At 38.5% G+C, this 18183-nt stretch overlaps 1 protein-coding gene across 1 annotated transcript in view; it reads left to right on the top strand.

Annotated features, from left to right (window-relative positions):
- LOC124775412 (agrin-like) overlaps nucleotides 1-14969 on the top strand; it is a 187581-nt gene extending 172612 nt beyond the window's left edge. The window contains exon 13 of the mRNA XM_047250245.1: nucleotides 14830-14969. The gene's annotated coding sequence lies outside the window, so the exon portion shown is untranslated. The remainder of the gene's footprint in view (nucleotides 1-14829) is intronic.
- The last annotated feature ends 3214 nt before the right edge of the window (nucleotides 14970-18183 follow it).

Genomic DNA, 18183 nt, shown 5'->3' with positions numbered 1-18183 from the left:
GAAGCCAAATAGACCATGTCGAGATGGCTATGTACTGCCTTCATCAATTCAGTTTTCCAAGTTGCATCCAAAAACCCAGCACACAGCCCCTATGCACACCCTTTAGGGTACCTACAAACCATGATTTCTAGGTAGTAATCACCAGCTGGTGTTGCCCATCATGAGTGTCTACTATGTGGCAGATCTTCAACATATTGTATCTTGTGACAGTGGTTGGATGTTTGAATAATCTCAGTGTAGTCTAGAGCAGGGGTCTGAAACTCATTTAGAGTCTTCCAGTAACATGTCCTTCTTTTGGTGACACAGCACTAGGAGCTCTTCAAGTTCATCAGTCCATCATCTCAATTTCTTACTGTGTGATTTAAAGTCTTTCACATTTGTTCTTGTTTCATTCAAAACAGAAGCTAATTTTTGTCATATTAGTAGTAGTAGTAGTACTAGTAGTAGTAGCTTTATTCATCTGTAGATCTCATTTTACAAGGATACAGAACATTTAAAAGTATTTACAAGTTTAGACCAATTTAAAATAAGCTAATTCACATAAACATATATTTACAGACTTCTAGTTAGAGACAGTCATTAAATTTACTCCTGATATATTGAATTGAATTGAATTTTATTTGATCCTGATACAATACATTTAACAAATAACTTATTAAATAATGTAATGCCACACTGTTCAGTCATATCTCAGTATCAGTCAATGCACACACTATACACACATTGATTCATAACACCTCACTCACTACACACACACACACACACACACACACACGCACACACACACACTGGTGATCTCTGGGTCATTTTCTGTACTGCAACTTCCCATTTGCTATCCTGAAAAACTGAGTCAGCATCCCTCCATAAAGAGTGAAATGGTGAACTCAGAGGAAGAGGTGTTAGTACTGTGCTTTGCATAGCTTGGGGTAAGTATTTCTAGAAAGGAAAAAAAAGGAAAAACACAAAAAAGTGAAGGTGCTATGTGGAATGTTGGATGTTCCTCAATCATTATTATTATTATTATTATTTATTTGTGGAATATTTTTTATCAAAGCCCTACTCTGTTTTATCTAAGTAATCCTTCAATGTGTAAAATGTATTGCATAAAAAGTACTTTTTAGCACCTTCTTAAATAAGTGTATTTTTGCAATTTCTTTAATCTCTTTTGGTAATTTATTGTACAGTTTTATTCCTTGGTAGAAAATGCTGTTTCAAGTTTTATGTTTATTTTTTCTTGGTAAATGTAAGTTGAGTCTATCTCTTGTTGCATGGTCATGGACAGAGCTGTTTGTGCAGTAATTACCAATGTTATTTTTGATTTGTACAACTGACTGGTAAATGTATTCACATGGAGCAGTTAAAATCCCCAGTGTTTTGAACAGATCTTTACAATGAGCTCGACTAGTATTTTTGGTTATTATTCTTATGGCTCTTTTCTGAAGTTTGAAAATTGTGTTAATATTTTGTGCATTTGTTCCCCAAAAAGAATGTCATAGCTAAGAATTGAGCGTACATATGAATAATATGTAACTAAAAGCCACTGCATGTTACACACTGATGATAGGATTTGAAGGGCATAACATGCTGATGACATTCTATTTGCAAATACCTTTGTGTGTTCACACCACTTCAGCTGAGAATCAATATTCATTCCTAGAAATTCTGCATTTGTTAGACAGTCTATAGAGGTGCCATCTACATTTAATTTAACATTGTCATTTTTCCTCTTCAAACTAGAATTCAAGGCATTAGTTTTCTTTATGTTCAATGTCACTTTATTGCTTACTGACCAATCATAAACTTCCTTCAGAGTTTGATTTGCTTTCTCAGCAAGGAGTTCTCTTGTTTTCTCAGTGACTGTAATACTGCTGTCATCAGCAAAGAGAATTTTTTCACCACGAGTAACACTACTGGGAAAGTCATTGATGTACACTACTGGCCATTAAAATCGCTACACCAAGAAGAAATGCAGATGATAAACGGGTATTCATTGGACAAATATATTATACTATAACTGACTAACTGACACGTGATTACATTTTCACGCAATTTGGGTGCATAGATCCTGAGAAATCAGTACCCAGAACAACCACCTCTGCCCGTAATAATGGCCTTGATACGCTTGGGCATTGAGCCAGACAGAGCTTGGATGGCGTGTACAGGTACATCTGCCCACGCAGCTTCAACACGATACCACAGTTCATCAAGGGTAGTGACTGGTGTATTGTGACAAGCCAGTTGCTCGGCCACCATTGACCAGACGTTTTCAGTTGGTGAGAGATCTGGAGAATGTGCTGACAGGGCAGCAGTTGAACATATTCTGTATCCAGAATGGCCTGTACAGGACCTGCAATATGCGGTCGTACATTATCCTGCTGAAATGTTGGGTTTCACAGGAATCAAATGAAGGGTAGAGCCATGTGTCGTAACACGTCTGAAATGTAACATCCACTGTTCAAAGTGCCGTAAATGTGAACAAGAGGTGACCAAGACGTGTAACCAATGGCACTCCATACCATCACGCCGAATGATATGCCAGTATGGCGATGATGAATATACGCTTCCAATGTGCGTTCACCACGATGTCACCAAACATGGATGCACCCATCGTGATGCTGTAAACAGAACCTGGATTCATCTAAAACAATGACGTTTTGCCATTCGTGCACCCAGTCCATGCTGCTGTAAATGTCATCGAACTGTTCGTGTAGATGGTTGTTGTCTTACAAACGTCCTCATCTGTTGACTCAGGGATCGAGACGTGGCTGCACGATCCGTTACAGCCATGCGGACAAGATGCCTGTCATCTCGACTGCTAGTGATACGAGGCCGTTGGGATCCAGCACGGCGTTCCGTATTACCCTCCTGAACCGACCGATTCCATATTCTGCTAACAGTCTTTGGATCTCGACCAACGCGAGCAGCAATGTCGCGATACGATTAACCGCAACCGCGATAGGCTACAATCCAATCTTTATCAAAGTTGGCAATATGATGGTACGCATTTCTCCTTCTTACACGAGGCATCACAACAACATTTCACCTGGAAATACCAGTCAACTGCTGTTTGTGTATGAGAAATCGGTTGGAATCTTTCCTCATGTTAGCACATTGTAGGTGTTGCCAACCTTATGTGAATACTCTGAAAAGTTAATCATTTGCATATCACAGCATTTCTTCCTGTTGGTTAAATTTCATGTCTGTAGCATGTCATCTTTGTGATGTAGCAATTTTAATGGCCAGTAGTGTATATCAGGAATGGTATTGGTCCTAATATGATACCTTTCGGAACCCCTATATTAATTTATTTTGGTTGTGATAAGTGTTTAATAAATGTTAGATCTATTTGAAGTATGTGTTATCTCTATTCTTTGTATCCTATCTGCTAAGATTGTATTTATTCAGGTAATTTATTAATCTGTCTTTCATAATTGCTTCTATTATTTTTGAGAATTCTGAGAGCAGGGAAATGGGCCAGTAATTTTCTATGTCTTCTGCATTACCTTTCTTAAGCAAAGGTACAACTTGCTTGTTTTAACTGCTCTGGAAATGTCCCTATAGGAAGGATTCATTTATTATATTTGTTAAGGACCATTGTATAATCCTTATGCATTGTTTCAGTACACACATTGCTACTTCATCTAAGCCTACTGACTTTTTATTTTTTAGTTTTTGAACAGTTTTATTGACTTCACTCTCTGTGGTTGGAAGTTACATCATTATATTTAATGCACCATTATTTACATGTGTTATATTTGTTCTGGGGAATTTTTGCTGTAACTTCTCTGCAATACTTGAAAAATGCTTGTTTACATAGTTTGCTAAGTGTTGTGGATCGTTTATTACCTTATCCCCCTCCCCTAGCAGTATGTTATTCTGTGTTTCTTTGCCTCTCCACATTTCCTTTCTTATACATCTGAGACTGCTTTGTTTTTATTCTCTGCATTACATATTATTTTGTCATTAAATGACTTTTTTGCAGCAATCAGCACCTTCCTATACATCTTTTTGTATCTGTGATAGAAATTTAAGAATTCTGGATAATTATGAATCTTTTTTATGAAACTTAGGTGTTCTTAATTATGATTTCTTGTGTGTATGCACTCTTCGAATTGCACTGTGAATAAATTTGTTCTGTTCTACTTTATTTATGCTCATATCTATGATACTGGATGGAGTAAATGAAAGACTGAGTTGGAATATCAACAATATTATGAAAATGATATACTGCTACTCACCATACAGATGACATTTCAAGTTGCAAAAAAAAAAAAAAAAAAAGAAAGAAAGAAAAAGAGAGAAAGAAAAAAAAGAAAGAAAGAAAGAAAAAAGGCTGTTACACTTGGTGCTTTTGGCCAAAGCCTCCTTCAGAAAAAAAACACACACACATTCACACAAGCACGCACACCTCATGCACACATGACAATTATCTCCAGCAACTCCAGCCAGAATGCAGCTGAGTCAAATGGAAGCAGCAGAATGGAGTGAAGTGGGAAAGTGCAGCAACAGCTGGGTATGGGTGGTGGGAGAAAAGTGAACACTGACTGATGGAGTATGCAGGGATTAGATGGTAGCAAGACAAGAGTACCAGTTGCAGTATCAGGAGGCTGTGGGAGATGGAGTGGGAGTGGAGCAACAGTGAATTTGGAGGAGGTGACAGACAGAGGAGATGGTAGCTGTTGAATGGAAGGTATGGGGACCGTAGGTTCCCGTACGTTGAGGCCAGGATGATTTTGGGAGTGCTGGATGTGTTGTAAGGATAACTACCATATGCACAGTTCAAATAATGTGGTGGTGGAGGGAGGATCCCAATTACCCACATTGTGAAGCAGCCATTGAAATCAAGCATGTTGTGTTGTGCTGCATGCTGTGCCACAGAGTGGTCCACTTTCCTCTTGGCCACAGTTTGGTGGTGGCCATTTATCCTGATGGACAGCTGGTTGGTAGTTATACCAATATAAAAAGCTGTGCAGTATGTGCAGCAGAGCTGATAGATGACTCTCCACCTTCCCCATCCCTTTCCTCCTGGATCCCTACTTGTCACTGTTGACATGACATCTCTCATGCCCATGGTCTTCCCACTACTGAACACTATCTCTCCCAATGTATTAACGACTCCAAACGAACTACCTCATGCCTCATACACCTTACTAACTATATCATACACCTTATTAACTTTATCTTAACACGCAACTACTCCTCCTTTGAGGGAAAAGTATACAACCAAATCTGCAGTCCAGCCATGGGCACCTGCATGGTACCCATCTATGCCAACCTGTTTACGGGCCATCTAAAGGAAACCTGCCTATCCTCATAAACTCCTATTCCGGTTCAGGTTCACTGACAATATCTTCATGATCTGGACTCAGGAACGAGACATACTGTCCTCATTCATTCACAACCTCAGCATCCTCTCTCTCATCTGTTTCACCTGAGTCCTCAATACAGCATGCCACATCCTCAACGTTGACCTCCTCCTCTCTGATGGCTCCATCCACATCTCTGTCCACATTAAACCAACCAACTACCAACAGTGCCTGCATTTTGGCAGCTGCCATCCCTTTCACATCAAAACATCCTCGCTTGTAGCCTGGCCAGCTGGGGATGGAGTATCTGTAGTGACAATAACTTCCTTTCCTAGTACGGCGAAAGTCTTCACAGGCACATAATATGTTCCAGAACTATTCTGAAAACAGATTTCCCATACCATATACCCTCCCCCCTCCCCCCCACCCCCACCCCCACCCCACACACACATATAATACTCTTCCAACCCACAACCTCCAAGAACCAGCTACAAAGAAGCCCAATACCATCCCAGGCTGGAAAAACAACCAAATCTTTTGTCAGGGCTTTGATTACCTATCATCATGTCCTGAAATGAGGGTTAGCCTACCAAGGATCCTTCTCACCTCTCCTAAAGTCACCCACCCAACCTCCAAACATCCACACCATCTCTATGCCACTCCAAATCCCAACCTCTTACCACAGTGATCATATCTCTGTGGAAGTCCGAGGTGCAAAACCTGCCCAATCTATCCACTCAGTAATTCCTGTTATAGTCCTGCCATAGGCACACCCTGCCTCATCAGAGGCCAGGCCACATGTGAAAGCTGTTATGTAATAGGCCAGCTCTGTTGCAATCATATCCCCTGATGCTATACCTGACAGCTTCATCTTGCTATCATCTAGTTCCTGCACATTCTACCAGGAAGTACTCACTTCTCTCCCCGCGGCTGGAGAAAGCAGTTAGTGTGCATGAGGTGTGCTTGCTTGCTTACTTGTGTGTGTGTTTGTGTGTGTGTGTGTGCATGAGGTGTGCTTGCTTGCTTTTGTGTGTGTATGTGTGTGTGTGTGTGTGTGTGTGTGTGTGAGAGTGAGTGTGTGTGTGTGTGTGTGTGTGTGTGTGTGTGTGTGTGTGTTTCCTTTCAGGAAGGCTTTGGTCAAAAGCTCATTGTGTGTCTTTTTCTTGTGTCTGTTTGGAACTCAACATGTCATAATTATGGTTAGTGGAAATCTATGCTTTTCATAATATTCTTGATTCCATATTTGGTTTTGTTTTATATAATACACAAGGTGGTTTCAGTGCAATACATTGCATTGCATACCTATGAATTGGTATTCAACTTTATCACATCTTGCACAGAATGAGCAGTAGAAGTTGAATACCAATTCTGTAAAAAGCTGCTAATACATAGTTCTTCATTAAATATGAGAAAGCATGGAAAATGGATGTGAATTAAAATAAGTTAAAATACAAACAATATACTTATTTAAATTCAGGAGTTCACACATGGATTCATAGGCAGGAATAGATATCCACAGAACATAGTGCTTGTATTTTATATAAAACAAAGATGAGTATGGAATCATTTACACCACCCAGTATTACGGATGTGAGCAAAAATAAAACAGAATATGAGCAACATATTCACAACACTGTTCAAAAGGAGAAATACACACAAGAAATCACAATCAGGAACACAGTGCAATGAAGCCAGCTGCAGTAACATGTTATGTCAGAAGATTGAGGTATTGACATGTGGTAAGACACAATTGCTTCCTCTTGATAATGACCAAATGGCTGAAATTGTAATACTGGGTTTTACAAATAAATTATTCTACAGTCCAAAGGTAGCCATGATGTCATTTGCAAACTTTTATATGACTGAATCCCAGCTACAGCAAGCAAGTCAATTTTTGGCTGTATGATGTAACTGTATAGATAAAAACCTTAATCACATATGAAAGTAGTGAAATTTGCAAGCTTTTGGAGCCTGTGGCAGACAAGTTGAAAGGGAAGCAAGAGGGGTGAAGGAAAAAGACTGGTGAGGTTTAAGAAATGGAAGGAGATTGGGAAAATGTCCCAGAAACCTGGGTCAGGAGAGACTTACCAGATGGATGAAGAGGAAAGACTGATTGTTTGGGACTGCAGTCCTTTTCATCCAAAAATTAATTTTTGATTCAGATTTCTAAAATATATTAATTTGCAAGTGCATAGAAATCTTTGCTTCCAGGCACATACATAGCAACTAGACTACTAGGCCCACCCATAAAATATAAATGAAAAATATTCTTATATAAATAGCATAATGGTGTTCCAAATTAAAATCATGGATTTCCAAATCATATTTCCTCATATTCAGAGCCACTAGAAGCACAGCTGTCATTCTCTGCTTCCATATTACAACATAGGCCTTATACTTTTTATGTTTTGCTGTTATGTGGTGTATACCAAGTCAGAGGGCAGCTGCCTGTGCTGAGAATCCTTCTTGATATAAAGTGATGATGCATGCATGGTCAAAATTTAAAATGATTCTTTGAGGCAACCTGATAGACTGAACAGTGTTTGCAAGCCATGCCATCCCATCCACAGCTGGAGACACAGCGTGCACCACTGAGCTGCACTGCACTGAGAATGCAGGTTTACTTTTACCTGAATTGCACATGTGGCTGGACATGGTGATTTCCTGATGTCAAAAGAGGATTGAGAAAGAGGGTTATGATAAAAAACATTAACAATGCAAGTAATGAGAGAAGTAGAAAAGTTTTTAGAGCAGTTTATATTAGATGGTTGTCAAGTACTAAGAAGTGAGTGCTTCCTGCAAACAAGCTTCTCAGAATTTGCAGCTTAATGGTGATGCATAAGCAGCTAAAGAATGAAATATAATGGAAGAAAGTATAATATGATGATTCTCACAGATGAGAAGAGTAGTTTTCTGTGACTCATTCTTTTATACACTATAGTGACACTTTCATACATAATCATCCTTCTCCTAATGTTTCTTTACCTGTTATCTATATAATGCCTCATTTTTAAAGCTCAAAAAAAATTTTTACTGGTTTATATTGCTCATAGGGCAAATCTGGTGTTCCATTTCTGACACACAACATATGCTGGAGTTGGAGAAAGGACAGAAAAACTGATTGGCTGGCAGCATCAGTTTCCCTTTATTTCTTCTTATTGTTTCATGAAAAAGAAGTGGAGCTTCTTTGATTAATCACATAGGCTCAAAAAATGTAAATTTGCAAAAAGTGAATCAAATGCCAGTGACTTCACATCACATTATCAGAATTATTTCCACAACCTTTTCCTCTCTCTTCACCAACATTTTCCTCTCTCTGTTCCCAGTTGAAAGAACCACTGATCTACTATCAGCATACATGTCTACTTTGTAAGTACCCATTACTCTGCATCTACCTGTTAAGTAGATGTTTCTCATGCATTTGGTTATCATAGTTCTATTTTTGACTGTATATTTTCTAGCACTTTTTCAGTGCGGGATACATAATCAGTTTATAACTGCTGCTTCTCTGTTAAAGTTAATATGATGATTTGTGCCACATCTCTATAGATACCTTTTGGGATCTATAAAACATAAGGTATAACTCATCATGATCAAGTGACAGCTAATACTTGGAAAGCAGAAATATTTAATTATTATTTTTAGGTCAAATTGTTAATATCATCTTCATCAAAACTGCTAACTTATGAAACACTCATTGTTGCAGTCATTCACTCTGAACCAGAGTTTGTTAACTCCTTCAAGACACAGAGGAATATAACATTTAGCTGCTAGTGAGCATTGATATACCTCAATGGGGAAAGTTGAAAATTTGTGCCGGACCATCATTGATTATTTAGCTACCATACATATAACAATTTCTTTTCATGCTTTCTATGATATATCACTTACTTTTCATGTACAACAGTTACTGACATAGAAATGAATCTCATTCATGTCTCACTACTCATTTACTTCCTGTTGTTGGTGTATTTCATTAGTACACAGAGAATGGTTTTTACTTCCCCAATGTCTGACTTTACAATTATTCTTTTATTGATTACACTGACTCCTCTTAGTTAAAAAGAGTTTTCTATTCCAAAAACATTATATATAATATCAGATGTTGCATATACTCTTGCATATATTGGTTCAAATACATTATGATTTGTTCCAAGGAAAAACTGAATTCAGGATCACACGGAAATATACTAAGGAAGAATTAAACTATAATTCACTTGATCTGCTTGCTAAATCACTTGTTACTGTTGATTCTCTCTTAATACTCTGACAAGTCATATTTGTTACTCCCTTCTAATAACAGATTGCCTTTGTTATCTAAACCAAATTGGAAATGAAGAAAGGAAGGATGGAGTTCATTAACCAAACCTTCCAGCATCCCACTCAATTTCTAATGAGCTTATAGTTGACAGAACCATCTTGCCAATCCTAAAAGGTCATTGATGGAGAAGGATTAGCAACCCAGTCTTCGAGAATCAGAGTCCATTGTCTTAATCAGTGAACTATGTCACATGGTCACAACTACAAAAGATGTTTCTTTAATATTATTTGATCATCATGTTCAGAACAAGCTACATATTATTAATTTTATATTCAAATAATTAAGGTTAGTAATAATTTTTTAAACTGTCAGTGACTGCTAAATTTTCCCTTTTATTCTCACTGGAAATTTGTGAAACATTCTGTCAGCTTTTGGAGAACCATAAACATATTGAAAACTGAAATACATAGTATTAATGTGGGACATTAACTCTGTTGTAGGATGTTAACCACAATAAAGATTAAGCATATACAGACATAGAATTGCAAATGAGATTTGATTAGCATTTGGCTATATACACAAACTACCAAACTGGATTGTGAATGTGTCTGAGCAACATGGAAGCCCACAGGGCACAAAACTTCAGTTAAGGAAGTGTAAATATATAAAGTGCCTCTGTCACTGATTACATTTTATAATTGCATTAATCTTACCACCACCCTGCCCACCCCTCTTTCCCAGAAGGTTGGAGCTCAGGGAAAGTGTGTGTGTGTGTTGTTTAGGTGACATTGCAAACAGTGAGTTGGTGGCATTGTTTATCACACACACTGGCAAATTGGATCGGTGTTGAGTTGCTAATGCTCTTTTCATTCTTTTGCACAAAGTTGTTCTCAATTTATGCTTCACATCCAAGTTTGAGTCAACCACATTTTACATTTTTCACAAAACTTACATCCAGAAAAAGTGGACACAGGAATGCCTGGACAGGAAACATAGGTGGCTACTTCATATCATTCATTATTGGCTCCAGCCACTGTTTTGGTGGTGGTTGCTGAGACTGTTGCTGCTGCAGTGAATTCTGTTGTGGAACCTATGTAGTAATTAGGCTATTTTGCAGACTTGGTAATACATAAGGCTATTGTTGTTGTAGACATTGCAGTTGCAGGTTATTCATGAATGAGGTTTTGGCTCTTTTAGAAAATGTGCCAAACTTGTTCTTTACCTGTTTCATTACCCAGTTGTAGTTGCACTGAGCATAAATGTATTTTGACATCATGGCAATGCAAGAAGTCAGCACCCAAAATAGTTTCAGTAACATTTGCTAGGTTGCATGAAACTTAAGCCAGTCACTTCTGTCTGTTTTCCGTAATACTAACTGGTGAGCAGTTGGTTACTGTGAGCCATGTTCTGGCCTGAGTTAGTCCTTGTTATATCACTGCTAACATGGTAATATTGGAAATTGAGTCTACTAGGTAAAACTGTGGTAAACATGTACCTGTAATATACAGATGAGGCAGTCCACAACAGGCACCCAAAAGACTCTGCAAGGCACATGAATCACTAGTGCTCAAGTTTGCAATGTTTGGCTTGAAGATAGCTGTGTTGTATGAAGTGTAGTCATCCATATCTTATTGGAAAGCAGTGACAGTTGCACTGAAAATTTGTGTGTCACCACTATCAGTAATTTGTTGTGTATTGATAGGTTGATGCTTTTTTATGTTCTTGCAACTGTTTGGATAAGCACAAGGAGTAATGCACTTCTTGACCTGTGCTCTGAAACGTGTGTGTTACCAGCACTATGTCAGTATCTGTTTGTTCCAATTGCAGCTAAGGGTTTGGCAAAAATGTTGCGGAGCACTGCCTCCCCAAGTTGATGAGAGTCAGCACTTCGTTTTCTGATTTTGTCAACTGCCGCTTGAGTGCACCTACATGTGTTGCAACTTACATACCCTTCTGAAAGAAATGGGTGCTGCTCTTATAAGATGTGCTCTGAAACTGTAATTGTTGAGGAGGTAGTAGCTACTGCCCTCACATGACAATGGAGGTTACTTCCACTGAAGGATGGTGATGCAACACCAGTCTTGTCATTTTGAAAAACTTAGTGCACTTTATTGGTAATGTCCACCTATGATAGAATGTCACACTTGTCATTAGAAATCACAGGAATTTAATGGGAAAAGATGGTCATTTAACACATTCTGGAACATAGCATTTGCTACTTCAGTTTCTGTGACGAGAGCACATAAATGGTGCCAAAATTCAGAAGGTGATTTATCACCAATCATTTCACTATACAGTACCATAATGGCTGTATACATTGACATAGATTTACACACTCTGTTCAAAGCACTGTCTTTAAGATGATGGTATTTATATTGTAGTCATCTTTGATGAATAATGTCTGACATCAGAATTAATATTCCATCATCTTTCAGGCATGTATCTGCAATATGACTTATTCTTATTCCATTATTTTGGCTGACACGCTTACAACCATTCTCAAGATGAGTTGCCTGCAAGATTTTTAAATAACTTTACACAATACCGTGGGATAAATACTCTTGCATCAGAGATAGCACTTTTGGTAACAAAAAAAAAAAAACAGAATTAATTTTTGAGCGTCCAAAGCATTAACAATAGGTATGAATTGCATTTCATCAGTGCACATGCCATATGTAGCAAATCTAAGTTTCAACATTCAAAGATACAGATCCCACTTCTGTGGCATGTTACTTGGTACCTTTACTTTTTTGCACAGCACAGTTCACACAACATTAGTGGTGAGCAAAATGTTCATAGGAAACACAAAACTAAATAGTTCATTAAATACTACACAGTTTGGAACTGGTCTTGAATGTGGAAGACATTGACTGCATTGTCCAGATCACCCACTTTTGCCTCAAATTTAATGGTCTGCTCAGTGTTCATCTTCTTCACTGGAGTCACTACTTATGGGATGTTAACCATAACGAAGATTACTCACACAGGTGCAAGAGAACAAATAGGATTTACCTGCAGAAGAAGATCACAAACACGTCTGAGCAATGGGGAAGACCACAGAGCACTAAACTTCCATTAAGAAAGTCAAAGATATGGATTGTCCCTGGCAGTGATTATGTTTTGCAACTTAAATAGTCTCACCATCACACAGTGTAATTCAGTTTTTAATATACCACTGGAAATGCTACAGTAGGTGTCAAGGAAAATAGAACATGTTATTTTGTCAAAAAATAAGATGGTGAAACTGTGACTGGTTAGAAGTGCAAAGTAAAAACAGCAAATAGCCACTGCTGATAATACTATTTATTCAAATGAAAGCACCTAGAAAGTTGTTTATGTTGTTTTAGTTTATTATTAGATCCAGTTACAGTAAAGTAGTCATTTCCCTACATCATTTGTTTGCTGCTGGGCTCTACCACTCCAGTATGAATTTTAGTCACAATGAAAAACAGCCAACACTGCATGTACAGCATAAGCTAAATGAAATTTAATAACATGAACAGCCATCTGGGACCAATGCTGTCAGTTCAGAACCATTAATGCACTGTTGCTTTTCCAATAAACAGCATTATCAACTCTTTCCGGTTGCAATTTTTACTTTTTTGAAGATCTGTAATTAAATACTGTTAACTTAGGTGTCTTTGATGAACACGATCTGACATTAAGTCAACATTAAAGTTCTTCACGCAATTCAGTTACTCCAGCAACTCTTATTATCAGCCCATTCATTTCCTTTATTGTTAATTTGAGTGATACAGAACATTGATCTATAACTACATTTGAAATTTTTCACTCATTGTTTCACATGGAGCTCCCTTGGTATCATTATTTGTATTCTTTGTCTGCATCTACATCCCAACCACTATTCTCATAATCTGACAACAGAGGGCTAATCCAAACTGATTCTTTTTAGGAGTACTTTGAATATGTGAGGTTACAGTATAGAAGTAATAGCTGATTTAGCATAGATGATGCCAGAAGCTAGTCAAAAATGGCATTTGAGCATGGAGAAGAGTAGCCCCCACCAACCAAGTAACAATATTTTCACATGGTGGCATTATTTGAAAATTACTGGAAGGTACGCAACATTGTAAAGAGCTAAATACAGACAGTTGAGGCAGTGAACTTACAAAATTGTGTGGTATGGTACAGCTCCTGCTCTGTTCAGCAGTATATTTCATTACGACAATTCTGAGTTTATGTCAGAAGGCCACCCTTGCAACAATACGATATTGTAGTGCCTGTGTTATTTTGATTACAATGCAAAATTTCTTTGGACATGCATGCATGTCCAAAGGAAAAGGCACTGTGGTGACCACAGCTGTTACAAAAGACATCAATGAATCCACAATTGCAAATAAAGACTACCATCAGCTGTAGAATGGAATTTGTTGTAGATGCATGGTTGATGACATATGGAAGTTTGGGTCTGGCTGCAATTCGTGAATGGATAGCTAAATGGTAAGGCGACTGCTTGTCACAAGTGTGAAATCTGGCTTCCAGTCCTGGTCCTGAACAAATTTTCATTGTCATCAGTCCATTCAACAGTGGATGGTAGTCATTCACAACTGCAAATTCATTTGATGTGGTTGCAACAATAGTCCTATACCTTGTTGAAAAATATAAGTAATGAAACAGTGTATTTAATTTAACTGAGACACCACAACCCATGTTTAATTCCAACATTCAGCAAAGTAAAAAGGTAATAATGACCAATGGGACCTCATAGTTGGTGCTCTTGCATTTGCCGAAATGTGACCCCTGTGGTAACGTGTTCCTCAGGTTTGTTAGAGTTTAGAAATATGATGTGGATTGTTATGGTTTAGTTAGATGTTTACTTTCAAAACTCGTGTTTATTAATGAAACATAAAGTTACATCAGTGACCAAATAACGTATGTCCAAAACTGTCGCAAAAAAAAAAAAAAAAAAAAAAAAAAAAAAAAAAAGCACACACACACACACACACACACACACACCATGTGACAGCATCATGTGATAGTATTCTACTGTGTCAGTGGCAGCAGTGCTCAGACACTACCTGCAACTAACTTGTGTCTGCCTGTTAAGTCTGTGTCAGCAACTAAATCTCATTAATGTGCTTTGCTCTTAAATTGGCTGTAAATCAACACAATTAACAAAAAGCTGTCAACTTTGAAAGAAGATAAAAAATCTGCATAGAATATGCACATTTAGGAATCACGTAATTGAATATTTTTATAAAGAGTGTATTATTTGAGACAATGTCTGCTTTATGTCCACAGGAGAGGCTGGTTGCAAAGACAGAATTTAATTGGACAGCAACTGGGAAACTTACAGTGCAGTTTAGAAGTTTTTGGTGAATCAGTTGTTGGGACAGAATGAGAGTCTGCCTGATTACTGTGATACATTATAATTTCACAATCCTTCCTAACAATGAAATGTTTTTTGTTATTATGTATTTTTGCAACAAATGATATAATAATAAAAATATAATCACTATTATTCCTCATTTTTTATTCCTTTTAAACGATGAATTGTGTACTGCTTGATGTGATGTCTTGACCTAACAGCCTTACTGAATTTTATGTAAGAGCTGCAAACAGTTAATGAAATTTCACATCACTAAAAACTGTGCTCAGTTGAACAATCCCAAACCAACAGTTTCCTTACAATTAAGTTATGAAATAAGTTGGGCTAAAACATAAAAGTTGAATCTGAACATTTACACTTCCTTTTACAAGTTTCAGAATTTTACTTGTGAACTACCTGAGTCACTGTACAACTATTAAGGGTGTCTATATAAGGTTATTGTATTAAATCAGGCAAAACTTAAACAGAGAATGAACTGAAAATTTGTGATATGTGAAATGACAGTGAGATAAACAGGACTAACAATATTGTAGAGTGTTTGTGATACTATGCAGTTAATTCAGTTGGATAGAGATAAAATCTACTCACCAAGCAGTAGCAGGAAAACACACATATAAAAAAGAGGTTTTACTTATGGAAGCTTTTGGAGCCAGTGGCTCTTTCCTCCAGCAGAAGGGTTAAAGGGAAAGGAAGAAAAGAAGGGTAAAGGGAAAGGAAATGTAGAACTTTAGGAAAAAGGGTACAGTTTGGAAAAGTCACCTAGAATCCCTGGTCAGGGGAGACTTACCAGACGGGATGAAAAGGAAAGACTGATTGTTGGGGACTGCACTGAAAAAGATTTGAAAACCTGAGAGTTTAAAGGTGGAAGACAGAGTAATATGCAACACAGAGATTATTGCTAAAACATCATGCACAAGCTAATAAGAGTGTAAAGCTAAGTGCACACTATGTAACAGAGGTGGGAGAGGGATGGTGAAAAATAGACAGGTCAGAAAATGAAAGATACAGAAAACTAAAATGGAGTGAAGAAAGGAGTAGTTACTGTGAAGAAATGCTGAGATAGAAGAACTTAATGTAAATTAAAGCCAGCTAGGTGGCAAAAACCAAGGACATGTAGTGCCAGTTCCCACCTGCGGAGTTTTGAGAAAGTGGTGTCTAGGGGAATAATCCAGATTGTGTGTGTGGTGAAAAAGGCACCGAGGTCACAACTGTCTTATTGTAGAGCATGCTCTGCAACAGGATGTTGTATGTTGGCAGTATATACCCTCTGCCTATGCCTGTTCATCCTAACAGACAACTTGGTGGTAGTCATGCTCATGTAAAAGGCAGAGCATTGTTTACATAACAGGTGGTATATGACATATTTCATTCACAGATGGCTCTCCCTTTGATAACACACATTTTACCGGTTGCAGGGCTGGTATAGGTGGCAGTAGGAGGGTGCATAGGGCAAGTCTTGCAGCGGGGACGGTCACGGGGATAGGAGCCATAGGTCAGGGAGATAGGTGCTAAAGGAGTAAGGGTCTGACAAGGATACTGTGGAGATTGAGAGGGCGATGAAATGGTTTTCTAGGTGTGGTGGGCAAAATCTGACAGACAGAATGGATCTCATTTCAGGGCATGGTTTTAGGAAGATATGGCGTTGTTGAATTAGCTGATTAATACATTTAAGACCAGGATAATACTGAGTGACAAGAGATGTGCTCCAAAGTTGTTTTTTGGAGGGATCAGCAGTACCAGGATTGGATGTGATGGCCCAGGAAATCTGCTTTTGAACTAGGTTGGTGGGTTAATTATGTCCAGTGAAGGCCGGGGGGAGAATGGTAGTGTATTGCTGTAAAGAGTCTGCATCCAAACAAATACGTTAGCCTCAAATGCCAAGGCTGTATGGGAGGGAATGATTGGCATGGAAAGGATGGCAACAATCAAAATGTAAATACTGTTGTTTGTTAGCAAGTTTAGTGTGGACAAGTGTGTGTATCTGGTCTTTGGAGATGATGAGATCAACAACAAGGAAAGTGGCATGGGATTCAGAATAGTACCATGTGAAATTTATTTGGGAGAAAGTATTCAGATATTCCAGTTATTTTAACAGGTCAGCCTCACCATGAGTCCATATTGCAAAGATATCATCAGAGTATCTAAACCAAACCAGGGGCTGAAGGCTTATGGATCCCAGGAAAGTCCCATCCAAGTGACCCATGAAAAGCTCGGCATAGGAAGGAGCCATCCTGGTTTCCATGGCCATATCCCTGATCTGTTAGTTTGTCTGCCCCCTCAAAGGTGTAGTAGTTGTTTATAAGTATAAATTTGATTATGGTGAGCATGAAGGATGTCATAGGTTTGGAATCAGATGGGAATGACTGAGGAAATGATCAACAGCAGACAGACCAGTATATGGGGATGTTGGTATAGAGGGACGTCGTGGCATCAATGGTGACAAGCAAGTTGTGTGGTGGGAGTGGGATGGGCATGGATTTCAGATGATATAGGAAATAAATGGTGTGTCTAATATAGGAGGGAAGTCTTTGAACTATCGGTTGCAGGTGTTGATCAACTAAGGCAGACATACGTTCAGTGGATGCTTTAAAGCCAGTAACTATAGGATGGCCAGGATGATTGGATTTGTGGATCTTACAAAGATTGCAGTTTGAGAGGGGTAAGAAGTTCTATGGATTGAGATGTTAGTCTGTGTGAGGGGCCTGTTGTTTTTAGGAGGGACTGCAGGTCAGTTTGAGTCACAGGGATGGGATCTTGATGGTAGATTCTGTTTGTAGTGGTGTCAGACAGCTGGGGCAGACATTCACTAACGTACTCATGCTGGTCAAGTACCACAGTGGTAGATCCTTTGCTTACTGGGAGAATCATGATGGGGTCATCAGCTTCTATGGAACACAGAGCCTGGAGTTCTGCTGAGGATAAGTTAGAGTCATGCTGTAGGGACCTGAGGAAGGGTTGTGAGGTTGTGGAGGAATGTTGGATGTGAGGAATTCTTGGAAGGCTTGTAAGGGATAATTTTGAGGTAGTGATGGTGGATCAAGTTGGGATCATGGCGGGAACTGTTCAAGGTAGGGTTCAATGTCAGGTTTGCTGTTGCAAAGATTTTGAGATTGGGTTGCAAAGTGATATGAGGCAATCCCAAAAGTAAGGTCTCCTATTTTTGTATAAGTACAGAGCTCTGTTTGTGTGGCAGGTGGTCATACTGTTATGAAGAGTGCTTCACACACTGTGTGTAAATGTGCACACTGTGCTGAGGCACAGCCGTT

The sequence above is a fragment of the Schistocerca piceifrons genome, chromosome 2, assembly GCF_021461385.2.
Source record: "Schistocerca piceifrons isolate TAMUIC-IGC-003096 chromosome 2, iqSchPice1.1, whole genome shotgun sequence".
Lineage (NCBI taxonomy): Eukaryota > Metazoa > Arthropoda > Insecta > Orthoptera > Acrididae > Schistocerca > Schistocerca piceifrons.
This window is presented reverse-complemented; position numbering and strand designations above follow the sequence as displayed.